General features: G+C 37.6%; 1 protein-coding gene and 1 long non-coding RNA gene across 5 annotated transcripts in view; one reads left to right on the forward strand and one right to left on the reverse strand.

Annotated features, from left to right (window-relative positions):
• The window catches only part of LOC113650988, a 142917-nt gene that overhangs the window by 62649 nt on the left and 57669 nt on the right, over positions 1-22599 (forward strand). The gene's annotated exons all lie outside the window — the stretch shown is intronic.
• Positions 4509-8175, reverse strand: LOC113650978. The gene is made up of 4 exons (XR_007143640.1): positions 7534-8175; positions 7054-7366; positions 6776-6959; positions 4509-6540 (listed from the first exon to the last, which is right to left on the reverse strand). It is a non-coding gene; the product is annotated as an uncharacterized LOC113650978 (long non-coding RNA).

Below are 22599 nucleotides of genomic sequence, written 5' to 3' on the forward strand. Positions count from 1 at the left end.
TAAATCCGTTTTGGTGCCTGTTCTCTTAAGGGAAAATGTGCATTCCCTTGAAATATGTCGCTCTTTGCCACATGAGCAACACACCAGGAGGTTATCAGGGTTACGAGAGGGTAGTCTTTCCTTTCTATCTCCAGTAGTGTAGTTCTCTTTTTTCCAGGAAAGAATTTTATTTATTAGGTTTTCCATGTGTATGGACTGGAGAAAGAAGGCCATGTTTTTTCTTGTTCAAAATAAGAAAAATTAAACAAACAGTGCAAGAACACTTTAGTTGCTGATGTTGGTGTTTTTTTTGTTTTTTTGTTTTTTTAGAAAAGACAAAATCCTGAGTGGTTTTTATCTAAGAGATTAATTGGTTTTGTTTGTATGTGTGCGCTCTTTTTTTTTCTTTCTCTGCGTCTTCCTCCAATTTGAGTTTCAGTTCATCAGCTGTGATTCTTCCATCTCCTTTCCTGTCCTGGTTTTTGAGCATGTCTCCCATGATGCTTTCTGGATCCCGGGCTGGTTTGAGAGGACCTTTACCTTTACATTTTATGAACTCTGAGAACTGTAGAGAAAAAAAAGAGATGACAATAAAGACTTTAAATGTGGTGATATTCAGGACTTCAACCTTTTCAAGCACAGAAGAAGAGAGACGTTAATATCAGTAACACAAGATGCAGAATTACTGGGTACTGATTTAAAGCTCCAGACAAAGTGTCAGGCAAACACACAGTTAACAACACAAACGCATCACCATCTGTGAATTTGTAAATGTCAGCATATAGCTCGAAAGTCTAATAGATCTTGTTTGGCAGGATCAAATTTACCAATACTTTTAATCACAGCTTCTAGCTTATTGGGTTTAAACCCTCTGACCATAGTAGAGGTCATTGGTTCCTCCTCTTCTTCACTAGCATGCATAGATGTAGTCAAGTGAACAGGAGCCATGTGGAACTTAACTGTACAGTCAGAGTATTGACTCCTGACTGACTGAGAATCTCTTTCTGAGTTCTCGTCACTGTCTAACATTTCAGGAACCTGATTACTCCACATGCCACATACAGACGTCTTACTGATGCTAGTTTCAGTTGTGGCATTTTTTATCAGGAATTGACAAGCAGACTTTGTTCAAAGATTTAGAGGAAGCAATGTTTCCACAGATGAACTAAGCATGCTGTTGTTAGTTTTAAGAATCTCATTCTGCATCCTAATCTTTTCTTCTTTCCAGAGTATTTCACTAATCTGGTAATCTCTTTTAGAGATTATCCCATCATCTAGTCTAGATTGCAGTTGCTCATTTTCAGCCTTTAATGCATTTAAAGTCTTTCTAGTGACTTTATATGATGCAAGAACTGCTTGCAGTGCATTGGCAATCTGTCCTTTTTTGTTCTTGGGCATTTTAGGGTCATTTTCAAACTTAGAAATAGCCCACTCATACGGTTTATCAACAATGTTCTCTATTCCATCAAACATTCCCTGAGAACTGTGTTTAGCGATGTACTTAACAATCATCAGTTCCATTTTTACAAACTCACAGCTTTCCTTAAATCTGAGTCTTTAAACTTTACACAGTTTCTGTGACTACAAGCTATCTAGTTAACCATTAGTCTATTCATTCACAGCTCCAGTACTTCAGATGCAAATGAACAAAACAGCCACAATACGTCGGGCTTTTGAACTCAAAAGTCTCACTGCTTCAGACACAGACACACTCAGTCTGGCCTCAAGTTCAACTACAGTGACACTTAACACTCACAACTCTCAAACACTCACAAACAGTCACAAACAGTAACACTCACAAACTCACAAACAGTTTAAAATGTAACACAGTCACAGTACGTTGGACAAAACCACCGTACGTCGGGTTTCTTTGCATTAAAGCCTAACCGTTTACTTAACCACAGTACATGGACTTAAAACGTAAGTTTAAAACACTGTTACAGTCTGTCACACACCACCACACTACCTCGGGTTATTGCTTTAAACTCTACAGAGCCGCGGTGCATCGGGCTCTTTACACTATCACTGTTTCACTTACTTTAGAAACACTTTTAGCTATAATTCAACTGCCACACTGCTTCGGGCTGATTCAGTTACTTTAGAATCTTAACAGAATTATAACAAACGCAAAAGTCTCAGTTACATTAGAAATCAGTTTAAGCTTAAGCACTTTGCTTCATTTACTTTAGAATCAACAATTCACATACAACTCTGTCACCACACTGCGTCGGGTTAATTCAGTTGCGTTAGAATCTTAAACAGAAATGTACAGAATAGGCTTAACAATAATAACAACTCCTACTACTTATGATCAGTAAACTATACTCATGTTCTATGTTCTACACTAGAACATTTCTTTGCTAGGTTTTTTAAAACAAGGGGGTTCCCTAAACCTTTTTAGGAGATGTGTACTGTACCTTGGAGTGGAATTTGGGTGCAATTTCTGTAATTTCTTACATGTTCTTCCACGGATGAACCCTGGTCACATACGACCCCTACTGGACTGACAGAACAGCCTTCCTTCTCCTGGAGTGATTCCTTGTCATCTCTGGTATGGTAGGCTTTCAACATATTAATATGACATACCCGTTTCTCTCTTCTCCAAGCTCTCATAAGGCCCCGAAAAACGTGCAGTTAATGCGGACCCCAGAACAGGAAGTAGAACCAGCACTTGATCGCCAACTGTAAAAGACCTCTTGACAGCAGATTTATCATATCAAGTTTTCATCTTTCCCTGAGTCTTAGACAATGACTCACGAGCTAGCATACATGCTTTCTGAAGTTGATCATGGAATTTACTGACATAGTCTAACACATTTGTTTTCTTCGAGACCTCCATGCCTAACATTCTCTCTATTAGAACTTTCAATGGTCCTCTCACGGTACGGCCAAAGACCAGGTCTGATGGGCTGAACTTAAGGGACTCCTGCACAGTTTCATGGATTGAAAATAACAGCAAGGGAACACCTTCGTCCCACTCAGACCCTGTATCAATGCAGTATTTTCTAAACATAGCTTTCAAGGTCTGATGGAATCTTTCCAATGACCCCTGACTCTCTGGGTGATAAGCACTGGATATACGGTGTGTGATATGGAGTGATTTAAAAACCTGAGCAATTTAGATAGAAAATTAGTCCCCTGATCCGTCTGGACAATCCTCGGCAAACCAAAAGTGGTAAAGAACTTAAAGATTTAACCACTGCTCAGGATGTAATTTTGTGGAGAGGAATTGCTTCTGGGTAACTGGTAGCCATACATATAATCGTCAACAGAAACTGATTACCAGATTTGGCCTTTGGTAAAGGACCAACACAATCTACTATGACATGCTCAAACGGTTTCCCTATGACAGGAATTGGGATTAATGGGGCTGGTGGAATCACCTGATTCGGTTCCCCAGCATACTGGCAAACATGACAAATCTTGCAGTACTGTACGACGTCAAGCTTCAAACCGTACCAAAAGAAATGTTGTAAAATGCGGTTGTATGTTTTCATCACCCCCAAATGTCCAGACAACAAATGACTATGCGCCAATGAGAACACATGTTGACGAAAGATAGAAGGAACCACAATCTGATAAACAACATTCCACTCATCCGCGACAGTATTATTTCAATGCCACCTCCGCATCAGTAGTCCATCTTTCAATAAAAATGAGACATTGTCGAGTGCAGGTTTCTCAGCCAATTTAAAGCATTTTACAAGTGAAACGTCATTAATCTGAGCTTCAATTAGTTTTTCACGAGTTACCGACAATATCAATGGGTCGCTCACTAAAGCCTCATTCCCCTGATCACTGACCTGAAGCTTGTCTTTAGGCATTTCCTCAGTCTCCTGATCTGAACATAAGAAAGAGTCAAATAAAAACACTTTACCATCTTTCTCTGATTGTGCATGTGTGATCACGCAAGCAGTAAATGTACTTGTGTGAAAAATAAGACGATGAGGTTGAAGATCTTAATGAAGAACAAGAAGTTTATTCCAGCATAGCAGTGACTTTGGGTTCATGTAAGAAATTACAGAAACTGCACCCAAATTGCACTCCAAGGTACACATCTAAAAGAGCTCATTCCTAAAAAGGTTTAAGTATCATAAGGTAATACGTTTAGGACTCTAAACCTATAAACTTGGATCAATTATTAAACTTGATCAAGGATCACCATGAACAAAGGGTTTACGTGACCTTGATTACCATTTAAAGCGACCACTTGGTTGATAACAATTGTAACAATACCAAGACAAGGTGTACGTGACCATGGTTAACATTTTAAGACAATCAGCTAGACAACAAGGTGTAGCCCAGCCATTTGGGGGACATTCAGTTCTTACACTCAATACACATTCAAAGCGGAACTTCATTTAAATTACCAGAAGGCAAAACTGTATAAAATGCTTGAGCAGGATTTGCTCTGGGTTCTTACTGACTCCGATGAACCCAAAGTACTTCATGTATTTTGTCACTGCTATGCTGGAATAAACTTCTTGTTCTTCATTAAGATCTTCAACCTCATCGTCTTTTTTTCACACACTTTTTTATTTCTTACATTGTCAACTACCTCCAGCGAAGGTACCACTTTCCCTCCAGCCAAATCGTTACCTAAAATGAAGGATACACCTTTCACCGGTAAAACAGGACGTTCTGAAAAAGGCAAAACATCTGCGCACACAAACTACTGGGCGATGCCCGTGTCTCTTAACACCTGCACTTCTACCTGATCTTCCTCCCTATCTGATAGTGATACACAACCATTTAAAAAGAAATGTTTCATAAACTGTCAATTTCACCTTTATTCTGTACTTTATTCTTTAGGGACAAACACTCTGCTATAACATGTCCTTTCTTATGACAGTAAAAACACTCACATTTATTTTGGCTTTTCACCACTCAGTTTGGGCTGCTGAACCTCGACGGTGGCCTAAAAAACTCCTTTCAGCGATCGCTAACAAATTCGTCTGCGAACACTGCTGCCTGAGATAATGTTATTTTCTGTTCATTCAAGTATAGTACCATCCTCTCGGGTAGACACTGTTTAAAATCTTCAAGTAACATACCAGCTCTCTAAACGACATAAAATCCTCTGCTCTACTGGAAGCACACCATCTATCAAAAATAATTCCCTTATCTCGGGCGAATTCAATGTATGTTTGGCTTGCGATTTTCCTACGAGTACGAAACTGCTGCCAATAGACCTCTGGGGCTAACTTATAAGCTTTGAGTACTGCTAGCTTAACCACATCATACTTTAGACTGTCCTCCAAAGACAGGGTTGAATAAACCTCCAAAGCTTTCCCAGCTAATTTGCACTGCAACAACAATGACCATACGTCTTCAGGCCAACCCAAAGAAGCTGAAATTCTTTCAAAAGCGTTAAAATAGCTATCCACTTCTGATTCACAAAAACTTGGCACTAAAGCAATGTGCTTGCCCACATCAAAAGTGGCTGAACTCGAATTAGCTGAATTGTCACTTACCACTGAGGAGTTCTGCGGGACAGCGGAAACAGCTACAGCCTTCTCTGCCTTGATGTCCAACTTCCTTATCGGCTTCAATTTCGAACTTGCGCACCTGTAGATGCAGATTTAAATCTGCCTGGCGGATTTGTGCCCTCTCATGAGCCTCCATCCGGAGCCGTGCGATCCACACGCTCAACTGTGACTCCTGACCTGGGAGTGCTCGGTGAAAAGGGTACGAAAGGTGGAAGAGTTGCCCCAGCTTTACCCTCAGCCTCTGCTGTGACTAACTCGCCCTCACCTTCACCAAATTCCCCAGCATCCTGCTCCTCACCAGAAAGATCCGCCCCTCTATCTACATTAGGCAAGCTTAAAACTCCGGAATTAACTAAGCAGTCAATTAATTCGGTTTTAATATTCTTTTTTAAAGTTTGTTTTGGAATCGCAATTTGGAAGTGTTTAGCTATTATTAACGACTCATCCTTCCTGCATTTATCAATCACCTTCTACAAGGGATTATCAACAAAACTCTGCAAGTTAAACACCATCAAACCTCACCACAATGCCACAAGACTAAATTTGCTCAACCTAACGTTCACACAAAATCCTGCCTGTTAACAAAACACACACCTCAGTCCCCAACAAAGGCGACTGCATCCACTTGTTTAGGAGCCCAAATTATGTTACATCTCACTATGAGTCTAGAGGACGTAATAAATGGAATTATTAAGACGCGGTCAAAAGAAAACCTTTCCTCTATTGGTGAAGGGTGGTGCATAATAACATAAATACAAGGATTGGCATCCGCTCATAACCTAGTGTGTGTAAACAGTTTTACTCTGCGTGATGAAATGTAAGTCATGTGACATACTAACCTGGTTCCAATCACTATGTATCGGAGAAGGACTGGAATAAACACCGTTAAACCGAGAGTCGAGTCACAGCATTAACTTCAATAGCAGCGTCATAGAGTTCGCAAGGTGGAAAACTTAACACACAATAACTAAATCAGAATTGGGAATAAGAAAAGGCAAATACACAAGAGCAAGCAAACGCAGGTGAGCAAACAACCAGGGAAAGCCAGTGTGTGCTCGGGCAGGTGATGTTTCTAACAATGAGTTATTTTAATGAGTTATATATTTCTTTGTTTAACTTAACACATGAACAAAAACGTTCTATTTTGTAACTAACATAACAAAATTAAAAAGTGGTTCCTTTTTATGCCTATTTTTGAAAAAATTTTTGCTTTGAAAGTTTTTAATAAACACTGATTTGGTCATGAGGAGTTTCAGTGTTATGAATAAGCTCAGATGTTTTGTGGGCGTGTCCTGTGGGCCTGTCACCTTGTCATTGAGGTAGCTGATGCACAGGATGTTTTCGAGGTCCTGCACGCCGTCGGCCATGTCTAGGTCTCACAGTGAGTCTCCCAGCAGCAGCACATTGTACAAACTGGTGTATGTTCTGCAGAGCTCCCTCTCTTTTATTAAACGTGTGGATCAACTCGCCCTTAAATGCACATGCAAAACCCTGACATGCACACACACACAAACACACATAAGTGTCTGAGCTGAAGAGTGATTACGTCTTTGTCGTAGTCCATGTAGTTGGAGAAAACGCGCACATTCGAGGAGAAGACACCATATCCGATTATCACTTCCTCTAAAATATCTCCGACTCCAGCCGAGAAGATCAGCAGAGGGACAGAGTTCTCCTTCAGCATGTCAAAGAAAGACCTTTAGCCTTCTCTAATAGAGACACACACAGAGCATAATGTGAAGATGTAAACACACAAAGAAGTGCACTAACTATATTATATGGAACATGGTGCATTGTGGGTAAAATTCCTCAACATGGCACCCGGATCTCAAACAGCCTGAGCCAGCTGGTCTTTCCTATTTCGCTGCTTGATAAACAAAGTGTGAGCTTACATCCACCTGACACACACACACACACACACACACACACACACACACACACACACACAAACACACACACACACACACAGTTTTTCAAAGGCTGGTTTGTGACAATTCTGTTGAATGAGTAAGAAATAAAATGTAGCAGACTGAATCTGAGTGTTAATGATGGTGTGATCACTGACCACTCCTCCATGTGAGGAATTTTCTCCTCCACAGACTTCGAGCTGTCGATCTCAATGGGATAATAGTAAGCCACCAAATCTGACATCTGCGGAGTGAAAAATTAATGAATTTTTAGTGAAGGAAATCAGGTCTCAAACAGAATCACGTGAGCAACATAAAAAAATCTGATTCCTCTTCTGTCTGCTTTTCTCTGTCAATGTTTTGTATGATACGTCATACACGTCATGAACACTGGTGGGTTTTTACCTTTACTTTACACTCCTCACTAATCAGAGTGTGTTGTGAAGAATATCTGAGGAGGAAAATAATAAACCATATGAACAGCTGATTTAATTACTTAATGTCATTTAACCAATCAGGAAGCAATCTGTAAAGAGCCGTGTGTTAATGCAGAGTCACTGCTGCAGCTCTGAGGGGATTGATTTAAGAGTTAACAAGAAACCTTTCACACCAACAGAAAAAGTGTTGGAAACATTTATTCTGTTTACTCACTGTGTGTTGTAGGGCAGCATTTCCCTTTATGAGCAAATCTGGTGAATGTCATGTCAAAGTCAGAGATTACCTAACAGGGCTGTCAAGTGTCACGCATTGAGAGTGACAGTCATGCATTTTGGTCTTTTCTCACGCTCTCCCGCCACAGATCGTATTTCTCATGCAGAAAAACTTTGACTATTTATCATATATTTAATATGCCGCAGCGCCCAAAATGTATCTGTCTGCACTGCTGTCTCTATGGAAACGGGCAGGAATCAAGCGCGTCTCCCCTGGAGTTCTTAGTTGAGCCTGACACTTATCAGCCAATCAAAAAAAAAAGAGGCTACACAATAGCCAATCAGAAAATATTGTAAGATTTAACACAATAACCAATAAAAAAAACAATCAAACACTAATTTGTATTTGGTTAAATTGCGCTCATTGATCCTTACCAAACACAAGTCCCCTATTATTTATTTTTTTATTTTTCTTTCTTTGGGTGTGTGTGGGTGTGTGGGGAAGGGGGCGGTTGTTGCGGGGGAGTTGAAGATGTCACGCTTGCCTGTCTACAAAACTTGAGAGCCCTGACCTAAACACACAAACACACACATATACACACACTTAGTGTAGCCAGTCCTCTTACTTGAACGTTTTTGTTTTCCTGGAGAAAACTGGAGCACCCTGAGGAAACCCACACAGACAGGAGCAGAACATGTGAAACTCCACACAGACATCAACCTGAGATCAGGTAAGGACAGGACTGTGCATGTCTGTGTGTCAATGTGTGTGGTGAGGAATTCACAAAGGTTTGAGGATAAACACAGAAACCAAACTTAAGAATCCCAAGTGACGGCTGTTTTCTCCTCTAACTGTTTAATTCTGATGTCTTGTTCTCACTCTTACTTTCTTCTCAATCACTTTATGTCACTCCATCACTTTACAACACCAGCTGAGGGCCGCTGAGATGCTGGACCCTCAGAGATGTCCCAGCTTCCCTCACTATCACTGTCTAAAACACTGTCTGTTACCCAATAAGGCTTTATCCTCTCCTCATCCTCAGCAGGATCTGAACAGTCTGTACACACCGAGCTGATCAGTCAGACCTACTGGAGTCTAAGAGAAGGAAAGGGTTTGTTCTCCTCTTCTCCTTTCTCTGCTCAAAGTCTGTGGACCATTTTATAACACTGGATTTATTTTCTTCGTGTCAATCTGCCCTTCACACCTTCCTGTTACATAAAGACCAACATTACTCAGTCTTTCCTCTCAACAGGTTTTTTGGGGATTTTTACAGCCAATATGTTTTGCTCTCTGGAAAAAAATTTAATTGGTAGAATCACAAGCACAGGATTCTTCTTTTAATCTCCTAGCAGAGAAGTAAATTACCAACTTAACGCAAGTTATACATGGTATTGCACACACCATTATTGAGGATATTTGGAGCAATATTACATGTAATTGTTATACTTGATTCCCTTACATATACATTTGCTTTTAAGCCTAATTATTACTTTTGATTATGATGTGATTGTGACAGGGGAAGAGGTTTCAGGTTGGGGGTAAAGAGTTTTTTCTGTCACCACTTTTGAATAAAAAACAATATCAAGGCTATAAAACTTGTCAAAACTCCGCGAATCACAAAAGTATCAGTGAGAAGTTGAGAACACTCGTTTAAACAGTGCATACACTCGAGCTTGACTGCACATCACATGTTTTACTTTATTGATACTGCTTTTAATCGTAATGCAAAGACCGGTCATCGGGTCGTTTTTTTTTTCAGCGACATGTGGACGAATTCTTTCTACGCACACACTATTTTAATCCTTGATAACAGACCGCTGCTAACTATAACACACCGTTGCCATGAAAAACAGAGCGTTGCCATACAGTATGGACACTCAGGATTGTAACCGTAGAGACGGAGAGCACTATTTTCTTTAGCGGAAGCAAAACAATTGTTCAGCAGTTTGCATTGCAGCCACAGGCATATGAGACCTGTAACCTGAATAACAGTGCAAAGCTGCGGACTCGTTCTGAATATTTTAAAGCAGGGGCGTAGCCATCATTTAAAAAGTGGGGTGGGGTGTGGGGGGGTGGCGTGGGGGGAGACGGGACACGAAATGTCTAGTGTTATCTGTTTTTTTTTTCCAGTTAACCCTTGTGTGAATGACAGCTTTTATTTTTAATCATGAATTTTTTTAATCATGCTTTATATGCCTTATGATTATATATGATTATAAAACAGAAAGAAAGAAAGAGAACAGCTTGCCACTGGGACAGTACCCTTAAAAGGACATCTTTGTACCTTATTTGACCCCAAAAATTTATAGTTGTACATTAAGGTACACATTGGTCCTCTAAGGTAGTAATGTGTACTCTTTTGAGTATAAAGTACAAAGATGTCCTTATAATGGTACTAAGAGTATATTGTTTAATGTGATTTACCTGCACCTTATTATTAACATGACATCTTTAATGTCACTATTCGTCGTCCTCGTCTCTGTCGTGTACATACAGTGACACATACTTGATAGGTAGAATTGTTTAGAGTTAAACATGCTGTAAAATCTCAGTTCAACATTATCTTTATTCTTATTTGAAGGGTTTTGATAACAAGAAGAGAGTTTATATAACGTTTGTCATAAGTTTTCCTTATAATCCTTTAAATTAAAACTTGATAATTATTCAACAAGAGCAACAGGCAGAGTTACTAAACATTGTGCAACACAATTCGGATACCATATGCCAACTTACACTGCTTGACATTTTTCTAAAAAAAAAGGAGTGAAGCGTTTTTTGCCGCTTTTAGCTCATCGTACCCGAATGGTGGACCACGGGTGAGACTCGAGCTACAGTACTGGGGGCGCGTGATGATGACGTGACAAGTGAGTGATTGCCGTGAACGTCATGTATAGACTATCTTAAACTTTCTTGTCTCTTTGAATTTTAAATCACTCTGAATTTATATACATCACTCCATTAAAACCTCAACATGTGGTGAACACAACTCTCCACTAAAAAAGTGAGGGGGACGAATTTACTTTACAAAAAGTGCGGGGGACATGTCCCCCGCATAATCTACACACCTGTTTTAAAGGTGTAACAGCTGATGAAAAAGCAGACACAATTGTAGATGAATATGAAGAGAGATTTTATATTAGTTTTTATTTTATACAAAACATTTATCTCGTCTTTTTTCGTCAACAATAATGCATGTTAATTTAGTCTTAGTCAGCGTTTTTGGACAGTGGTGCAGTCTGGTCATCGTCTCGGTCATGGAAAAAAAAAAGGTTGTTGACGAACATATTTCGTCTCGTCTGATGAAATTAATACTAGTTTCCTGAGTACCTGCAGTGTAGAAGCTCCTGCTGTCTGCATGTTGCTGATGATGGTTTCCACTTGTCCTCGGTCTCTCATATGCACCGATGCATTGTTCAGCTCCAGAATCTGAAAACAGACAGACCTTTAACTCTATTAATCTGATTTAGTTGAATGACTCAGGCAGATCTTTATTGTAATCACATCATCACTAGATCAAGTGAAAGGAAATAAGGTTCTTGATCCTGGACCTGAGGTGTAGCACACAGGACAACATACACGGCACTGACTGGATGTAAAAAAGCACAGCGGGAATAAAGGGCTGGTGTTTGAGAGTTGGATGAGCCTCTGATTCGGTTCTAACTCTAGTGCAGAATTTGCAGGTGAACAGAGATACAAAGTGTGAAGTGTGAGAGAGGACATGATCGGCTGCTCACCTATCAGAGCTGGAATATAAAAATTCTTTGTGTCTCCTGTTGCAATATCAATTACATGTGATTTAATGAGCTTCAGGATGAGCTCATAAAGTAAAAGTGCAGTAATGACAAAACTGCTGTTCTAGAGAATTAATTAACATCTGACCACCAATCAGAATGCAGCAGCCTGGTTTAAAATCTTATCTGACCTCACACTACATATCTGACCTCACACTACATATCTGACCTCACACTACATAATGTTAATCCCTCTCCACTGCTTCTCTCTTTCTACCCATCCCGAGGCATCCAGAAATTGTACCAGCCCCGATCGTCTTCCGTGCGATGAAGATTTTGGACCTCCACTGAGATGAGGCTGACTCTGATAATCTGTTCATCTAGAGATCTACCAGCTCCAGTTGGATTCTGCAATACTATAGAGGAGATGTGAACTCCATGTGATCTTTTGCATCAATACAGCATTTGTTTGACTGTATATTTATAATCACACCCTCCAGTGTCACCCATATGAGGATGAGGTTCCCCTTTGAGTCTGGTTCCTCTCAAGGTTTCTTCCTTTACCATCTAAGGGAGTTTTTCCTTGCCACTGCTGCCTGAGTACCTCAGACTTACTCATTGGGGATAAATACAAACACATTGTGAACTAGATATATCTAATATTAATCTTGAATTTTGTATTCTATTAATTTTATATTATTCTTTATATTAACCTTTTGTTCTATGTTTATGTTCTGTAAAGCTGCTTTGAGACGATGTCAATTGTAAAAAGCGCTACACAAATAAACTTGAATTGAATTGAATATCTGACCTCACAACACATATCTGCAAACATTAGAACACACACACACACACACACACACACACACACACACACACACACACACACACACACACACACACACAAAAACACAGTGTGTGTAAACGCTGAGTATCTTTGACTAACTGGAGTGTGATTCTGTTCATCAGCTTTAACACACTGACCCCAACATTCAGCTTTATTAAACTCAATAATCACTACAAACTACAAGAAAGTACAATTCTATTCAAATAAAATAAATAGTTTCATTTAGAGCATGTCTCTAACACACCAGAAACCAATAATGGAAATTATTATATACTTAAATACAGTATACACAAATAAGCAAATAAACAAATAGTAAATATTATTATTATTATTATTATTATTATTATTATTATTATTATTATTATAAACACATGGCATGTAATAGCATGACACTTTTACTAGTCAGTAGCATTAATACAGCTGTGGAACAGACGAATGAATGATGAGGTGAGATAAATTAGTAATAAACAGCTAGGGCCAGTTGTTCAAAGGTAAGTTGATCGGATTTTGGTTATCGGATTGGATCAAATCTTGAAAATGGGTTCAAAAGGGAAAGAAGGAATCTGAAATCCGATTAGATTACAAAATCCAATCCTAGTTTTAATCTGGATCAAACCTTCAGTTTGTGTTGTTCAAAACTTGTCAGTAGGATTTGGATAACTTTGATCCAAAAAAAACAGGATTATCCTGATCCCAACAGGGGGTAGGATTTCAAGGTGGATTCCAGGAGGAAAATGTAGTAAAACTTTAAAATGAGTCAAATATGACATTTGTATCATTTAGTGTCTATACTTTTATTGAAGCAAAACTTCAAAACAAAACGTCAGATCCGCCTCCTAAAAGCAGAGCTTGGAAATGCTGGTCTCTCTCCTCAGATGAAAAAGAACATTTAACTATTGGACATTTAGCCATTTTATTTTTTTAAGACGTTTTCAAAATATCCACAATGTATTTGTTAATATATATTTATTTTTTATGACTCAGATGAGGGGTCATAAAAGAAATTATGAATGGAAATGGATGTTTGTTATTTTTGGGTTTTGTCTCAAAATAAAAAACTCTTACAGTGACCCCATGTTGGCTCTTCTACCTGTTCTTTACATAGCTGGTAGCCCACATTGTGATATGTTGTCCCATTTAGAGCTCAGGTAATCCGGATTTGGTAATCTTGAAAACGGTGTATCTGGATCAGGGTGATCCAATCCAATGTTGCTTTGAAAAACCGGCGTCAAAGTAAGACGGATTACCTGATCCTGTATAGGGAAAAATGGGATTCCCAAATCCGGTGTGACACCGAAATCTGTGACCTATCGTATGTTGTGACCCTAGAGGGCGCTGTTGCTAAAATGCAGCTTAAAATAGGTCGTCTATAGAAGTTCGCAACGTAAACAGCGTAAATGCAAAATCTTGCGTAAATCTTTGTTGCGAGAACGCGCCAAGCGCCGTGCACATTACATTCAACGCGCGTGCCGTCGTGCTGCAAAGAAACAGTTGCATGCGCTTTGAACTAAAGACTCATTTACAGTACTTAAAAAAACAAAGTTACTCAAATGCTTTTGCATTCTGTTTTCATGACTGCTTTTTTTTTAACTACCCTGAAAGTCATTTATTAATTAAGGCTAAAAAAAATTTAGTCAGATGTTGATGCTTTAGACTGTTAATTATATATATTAATTATAATTAAATAATTAATTATATAAATTAAATATATAACAACAATAAGATTATTATTATTATTATTATTATTATTATTATTATTATTATTATTATTATTATTCCAAATTTGAATTAAACAAATTTTAATACATTCGAATTATTGTTATCCAGTAATACAGTGCAGAATAAAATACTGGAATTCGTTATTGTTCTCCAAAAAGGATTTAGGTCTCATGTCAACAGAAACAACCTTACAGCACGGTCACAAAATATGATAAGGTGCTATTACAGGTTATCAGAATCTGTTACCTCCCTCTATTTCACACCAAATTGAATTGAATGTTCTCCATATTCACTCTGGTGATGCCTAACACCCTCTACAGTATATCCTGAAAAGGATTTGGGTCTCATGTCAACAGAAACAAACTTACAGCACGGTCACAAAATATGATAAGGTGCTATTACAGGTTATCAGAATCCGTTACCTCCCTCTATTTCACACCAAATTGAATTGAATGTTCTCAGGGCTATCAAGTGTCACACATTGATCATGACAGTCACTCATTTCAGTGATTGCAGTGACCCTGCTAAATGAGACTGGTACATTTGATCAATTCTGTGGTTTTAACTTATGTAATACATTTTTTAAATGATTAACACATGCATGCAATTATTGACAAGTTGTATTGTTTTTAATGGTGACCAGATAACCTATCTGAGCTGTGCCACAACTGTGGGGAGAAGAGCAATGGGCAAGCAAAGACAGTGAGGGAAAAAAATGAACAACCGCCATCATGTACATCATGGGTAAAATGCTGTAAAGGCAGTTAATGACAGTGTTCTGTCCATTCTGAACCCCTTGTACATGGCATCTGTCTTGAAATAGAATATGTTGTATGTGGATCCCAGCTCAGATGTTTCAGATATTTACCTTGAAATGTTTCCTTTGTTTTTACAGATTCAGTGTGACGTGTGTGACCGTTGGTTTCATACACAGTGTGTTCAAGAGCCCGATCCCATCAAGTCCTACAGCTGTGCGGCATGCACATTTTAAGAATCTCCTCCATTCCCTGTTATTATTTACTATTTATATTTTAGTATTAAAGTTACCATTAAAACAAATAAGTTGTAAAAATGTGTCTTTTTTTATGATTATTATTTTTAGCATGAATTAGACATATAAAAAAATCTTTGAAAGATTACATGTATTTTACACTTAACAACAGTATTAAATGGGATATATGATTTACATTTGTGGTTAAAATTATTAGTTACATTCATGAGACACTTGAGGACACTTAATCAGATTTAAGTAATCTGGTGTGTTAGACATTATCAACCACATAACAGTATGGTCATTTTTTTATGGCTTTGTGGAGAACATTCAATTCAATTTGGTGTGAAATAGAGGGAGGTAACGGATTCTGATAACCTGTAATAGCACCTTATCATATTTTGTGACCGTGCTGTAAGTTTGTTTCTGTTGACATGAGACCCAAATCCTTTTCAGGATATACTGTAGAGGGTGTTAGGCATCACCAGAGTGAATATGGAGAACATTCAATTCAATTTGGTGTGAAATAGAGGGAGGTAACGGATTCTGATAACCTGTAATAGCACCTTATTATATTTTGTGACCGTGCTGTAAGTTTGTTTCTGTTGACATGAGACCCAAATCCTTTTCAGGATATACTGTAGAGGGTGTTAGGCATCACCAGAGTGAATATGGAGAACATTCAATTCAATTTGGTGTGAAATAGAGGGAGGTAACAGATTCTGATAACCTGTAATAGCACCTTATCATATTTTGTGACCGTGCTGTAAGTTTGTTTCTGTTGACATGAGACCTAAATCCTTTTTGGAGAACAATAACGAATTCCAGTATTTTATTCTGCACTGTATTACTGGATAACAATAATTCGAATGTATTAAAATTTGTTTAATTCAAATTTGGAATAATAATAATAATAATAATAATAATAATAATAATAATAATAATAATAATAATAATAATAATAATCTTATTGTTGTTATATATTTAATTTATATAATTAATTATTTAATTATAATTAATATATATAATTAACAGTCTAAAGCATCAGCATCTGACTAAATTTATTTTAGCCTTAATTAATAAATGACTTTCAGGGTAGTTAAAAAAAAAGCAGTCATGAAAACAGAATGCAAAAGCATTTGAGTAACTTTGTTTTTTTAAGTACTGTAAATGAGTCTTTAGTTCAAAGCGCATGCAACTGTTTCTTTGCAGCACGACGGCACGCGCGTTGAATGTAATGTGCACGGCGCTTGGCGCGTTCTCGCAACAAAGATTTACGCAAGATTTTGCATTTACGCTGTTTACGTTGCGAACTTCTCTAGACGACCTATTTTAAGCTGCATTTTAGCAACAGCGCCCTCTAAGGTCACAACATACGATAGTACACAGATTTCGGTGTCACACCTAAACATCTTACCATTTTAAACATAATGATCCGAACTGTGCGCGTTTCTAGTCCTGAATAATCACAGTGTTTCCCCACAGGAAAAGAAACGAATTAAGCCTTTAATAAGGAAACCTGTGTGTAAATAAAACAACCACATCCAGAGTCAGGACAATTTAGTGACAGTCACGCTCAATGCGTGACACTTGAGAGCCCTGCCGACCAGTGTGAATACTGTATGTTCAACCATGTGCGGAAATACTGGAATGAACACAGTATTATAGCAGCAGTTACATGAGGTATTGTAAAGTATTGTGCAAAACAGCAATCGACTGAAATGTGAGACAGCATGTGCAAAAAGCAAAAACAGTGTGCAAACCAGCATGTAAACCGTTTGACATGATGGTGCTGTACATGGATGTACATTGGAAGAGTGTGTATTTGGTGTGGGTATATTTGTCTGCAGTCCATACAGTTGATTGTGCATGTGTGTGTATTGTGCTCATTACAGTTCAGTTCAGAATGTCCACATACTTCATGAAGCGGAATCCAACTGGAGCTAATAATCTTTAGATGCTTCAGGATCCTCACAGAGTTGTCCTCATCTCAATGAAGGTCCACCATGGTTAAGTTTGTTTGACTTCAACACACACTGTTCTGTTAACTGTATAAAATATTGTGGTGACAAAATCATTTTGGTTTCTCATTCCTAAATTGAAAAATGAGGTTAATTAAAATTGATACTTGCTCCCAATTTTAAACAGGTCATAAAACGGCCACAGCAAATTAACTTTATGACTAATTTCACACCACAAGCTTCTGTCATATGGAACAATCAGAGCATATTGTAGAAAAGTAAAGCTATTTTTAATCCTGGATCAATAATGATATGATTTCTGTAACTGATTTACGGAATGAAAATGGTGACATATATGAATCTAATGACCTACGTAATATAAGAGTGACATGCAGCCAAATGACTAGAATGTGCAATATAAGAGAAATATCTTAATTGCTCATTTTAATTAATTAATTAAATTAATTAATTAATTAATTACTTTATAAATCCTAAAGCTAGAAAGAGCTTATCAGTCTGATCAGAACAGTGTTCCTGCAGGAACCAAACAATCGGGAATGAGATTACCTTAATTACCTTATGACAAAGATGTAAAAAAAATGGATAAGTACAGTATGTTATAACTAAAGCAGTGATCTCAGCATATGGCAAAAAAATTTGGACAAGTTTAATATTCATTTTAAAGTGCAATTTTCATTTTGTAATTAGGCCCAGAATAATATATATATCTTTTCTTTTCTTTTTTCTTTTAAATTTATTCAGCAGAATATTGTGAAAAAAGATTATCAATGTTGATTTTCCAAATAACTTTGGATATTTTTTTAGTAAGGGTGCTACATAATATTAATAATAATAATAATAATAATAATAATAATAATAATAATAATAATAATAATAATAATAACAATTATTATTATTATTATTATTATTATTATTATTATTATTATTATTATTATTATTATTATTATTATGGTATTTAGTTAGTTTTATTGTTTCTTATAATGATTCTAAAGAAAGAAAAACCTAAGCTGTGCCTTGTAAAAGTATTCATGCCCACTTTTTCACATTTTGACAAGTTACAACCACAAACAAAAATGTATTTTATTAGGATTTTATGTGATAGACCAACACAAAGTAGCACATAATTGTGAAGTGGAAGGAAAATGATACATGGTGTCAAAATTTATTTTACAATAAATATCTGAAAATTGTGGTGTGCATTTTTATTCAGCCCCCTTTACTCTGATACTCTGAAGTCACCTAATTACTAAACAGAGTGTACCTGTGTGTAATTTAATCTCAGTATAAATAAAGCTGTTTTGTGAAGCCCTCATAGGGAACATTATTAAACAAACAACATCATGACGACCAGGGGCGGTTCTAGACCTATTTTAGGGTGGCTCCAGCCCCCCTGCCTGTGATCTCAGCCACCCTAAAACCATAAGTATAATTTTTACTTTTAAAAAATAAAAATTACATTAAAATGCAGGACATGACGTCGATGGGAAAGAAAATTATTTATCAGTTTGCTCAGGGAATGAAATTTTTTTACTTTACTTTTACGCGCGTGCGTTGTAGTCTTTCAACAGAGCATCAGCTGTCTGCTTTATGGGAACGGAGAAGCACAGGCATGTAGTTAGTTTTCATAGTATAGTAGCATAGCATAATAGTTTCAGTAGTTTTCATTATTTAATTGGAGACTTTTCTTTTAAAATGTATGTATTGTGAGGATGTATTTTATGTCATCCCACAAGTAAAAGTTTGTTGGAGGTAGAGTTATAAAAATAGAGTTCACTACTACTGCATGTTTCTGCTATAGTAGTGAACTTAATGTAGAGAGATTTGTGTGTGGCTATAGTATATACAGTATACAGTATTATGTTGACATAAAAAAAAAAGACAGTTATACCAGTGGAATTTCACTATTCTTATTACCCGAGTTGATAGCACAAACAAAATATTAATGCAAGCAATTCATTCAATACTAAATAAAAATAACATTTATTACATTGGACACACTGTTTGTAGAGAATGCACACATACATGAACTGATTTGATTCAAGACTGACATCATTACATCATGCATAACATTTGTACACTTTTAAATAATACCATAACTTTTGGCTTACTATGTAGTCATATAATATATAATATAAAACTCTTCTTGTTTTAAACTCTCACTGAGGGCTAAACCCCCTAAAAATGAAATCCTAGATCCGCCCCTGATGACGACCAAAGAACACACCAGAAAGGTCAGGGATAAAGTTGTGGAGAAGTTTAAAGCAGGGTTAGGTTATAAATTAATATCCAAGCCTTGAACATCTCACGGAGCACTGTACAATACATCATCCGGAAATGAAAGAGTATGGCACAACTGCAAGCCTACCAAGACATGGCCGTCCACCTAAACTGACATTAATCAGAGAAGTAGGCAAGAGGCCCATGATATCTCCAGAGGAGCTGCAGAGATCCACAGCTCAAGAGGGAGAATCTGTTCACAGAGCAACTATTAGTTGTGCACTCAACAAATCTGGTCTTTGTGGAAGAATGGAAGAAGAAAGCCAATGTTGAGAGAAAGCCATAAGAAATCCCGTTTGCAGTTTGTGACAAGCCATGTGGGGGACACAGCAAGCATGTGGAAGAAGGTGCTCTGGTCAGATGAGACCAAAATTGAACTTTTTGGCCAAAATTCAAAACGTTATGTGTGGCGGAACTCTAACACTGCACATCACCGAGAACACACCATCCCACCATGAAACATAGTGGTGGCAGCATCATGTTGTGGGGATCCTTTTCTTCAGCAGGGACAGGGAAGCTAGTCAGAGTTGATGGGAAGATGGAAGGAGCCAAATACAGGGCAATCTTTGATGAAAACCTGTTAGAGTCTGCAAAAGACTTGAGACTGGGGCGGAGGTTCACTTTCCAGCAAGACAATGAGCCTAAACATACAGCCAAAGCTACAATGGAGTGGTTTAGATCAAAGCATATGCATGTGTTAGAATAGCCCAGTCAAAGTCCAGACCTAAATCCAATTGAGAATCTGAGGCGAGACTTGAAAATCGCTGTTCACAGAAGCTCGCCATCCGATCTGACTGAGCTTGAGCAATTTTGCAAAAAAGAATGGGCAAAATTTTCACTCTCTACATGTGCAAAGCTGGTAGAGACATACCCCAAAAGACTTGCAGCTGTAATTGCAGCGAAAGGTGGTTCTACAAAGTATTGACTCAGTGGGGCTGAATACAAATGCATGCCACACTTATTTATTTGTAAAAAAAAATTTGGACACCATTTATCATTTTTCTTCCACTTCACAATTATGTGCCACTTTGTGTTGGTCTATCACATAAAATCCTAATACATTTTTTGTGGTTGTAACATGTCAAACTGTGAAAGTTCAGTAGATATGAATACTTTTGCAAGGCACTGTATTTACTCAGCAGTCATGAAAGTCACCAGTGGTTTTGGTTTATCTTAACTGCGTGAATCTGCTTTTCTGTATTTTATTAAGAATAAACTGATCCACATCTGGAGGATTCAGTGTCAGGTTACAGTCCTGTAACCAATAGATATTATACAGTGTTGAGCTGAACAGTAAAAACAACATTAGAGAAACAGCTTTCAATTTATTTCATTTTATTTTTGCATTTAAACAACACAAAGCTACGGAGCCCGCATGGTCACCCCTTGGAGAAAAGAAAACAAGACCCGCAAATCCGTGATCACGGTTTTGTAATTCGTCCCCTCGCGGATTATTAAACAGTTCCCTCAGTTTTACAAACATTGTGCGCACAGATTAATTAAAAGTACAGCCAACCAAAGAATTGAGAGCTGGTGGGGTATTCTTAGAAAAGAATGTGTGGATTTATGGCTTGAATATTTTCACCAGATTAAAGATGAAGGCTACAGTACTTTGATGGCAGCTTTCTGGACAAGAACCTTGTGTTATTCTGTTTCCTGGGTTTGATCCACGTACTGTAAATATTGAACACACACAATGCATTTTTTACATTTTTAAATACACATCATTTTGTTTAATTGATACGGTTTACAAGGCCCATCAAACAGAGAGAGAGAGAGAGAGAGAGAGAGAGAGAGAGAGAGAGAGAGAGAGAGAGAGAGATTGAGATTAAACAATACTCTTTATGGCTTTCATAGGAAGGCTCTATTAAGAAATAGCCTTGTACCCCATGGTCGGCTGGATGTCATGTACACTCTTCCTTAATTATATGGGACAGAAGACTACATAAGCCAAGTGCCAGTGGAAGACTGTGACACCTGTGAAGATCAATGGATCCATCGCTCTGACATCCTTGATGAGGACATTTTCACCCTGTGTTCACACATCATGGCACAACATCAGCTTTCTATTCCCAAGGACAGGTTTACAGCACTTAATCTGTATCTTGCACTAAGACAAGAGCTTATTACAGTGTTAAATATTGTGAGATTAAAACATGTTAAAAAGCCATTAGCACTAAAATGTTGTTATGGACAGTTTAACAGACAGTTATTTCATTAGATTATTATTATAAGAGTTCCATTCATTTCACAGATGTATAAATGTTTTAAATGTTATTGATGAAGTCTTGTATACTTCATATGCATATTTTAATAAAAGGAGACAGCTTTCTTTTTGATTCATTTTCGTTATTTTTGAAAACTGTAGTCAGTTGAATAGTATTAATTAATGAACTCCCGATGAAAAAAAATTTAAACATGAAACTTTTCCTTGCAATATAGAAGCCTTTATTATTGCCACATATACATTACAGCACAGTGGAATTATTTTTCATACCCATTCTTCACATACCCCAACTGAGGAGGTTGGGGTCAGAGTGCAGGGGCAGCTATGATACAGCACCCCTGGAGCAGGGAGGGTTGAGGGCCTTGCTCAAGGGCCCAACAGTGGCAGCCTGGCTGTGCTGTGCCTTGATGTGCAGGACAACAAAAATAACAACAAAAATAACAAGAAAAATAAGTACATGTCAGGAAACTTTGATGAGATGGAGGCTGTGGATGAGACAAAGAAACAGTCATATCCTGCTGCACTGTCTGACCACCTAGGATAAACACAGATAGACAGATAAAGATAAATGTAACTTTAATTAAGGAATATAACATACCTATTCTTTTTTTTTATTGGCATCCTTACCTTTACACAATATCCATTACCCATATGTTTGCATCGAGGTCATTTATGAACTCCTCCCCAAACTCAGGGTATGAAGTACTTTCCTAACTGGAAACGTGCTTTACGTTGTACTGTATGTAATATTTAAGTAATATTTTAATCAGATGCTACTTCCATTCGTGCATTTAAAAGT

Source organism: Tachysurus fulvidraco, chromosome 8 (assembly GCF_022655615.1).
Source record: "Tachysurus fulvidraco isolate hzauxx_2018 chromosome 8, HZAU_PFXX_2.0, whole genome shotgun sequence".
In the NCBI taxonomy this organism is placed as follows: domain Eukaryota; kingdom Metazoa; phylum Chordata; class Actinopteri; order Siluriformes; family Bagridae; genus Tachysurus; species Tachysurus fulvidraco.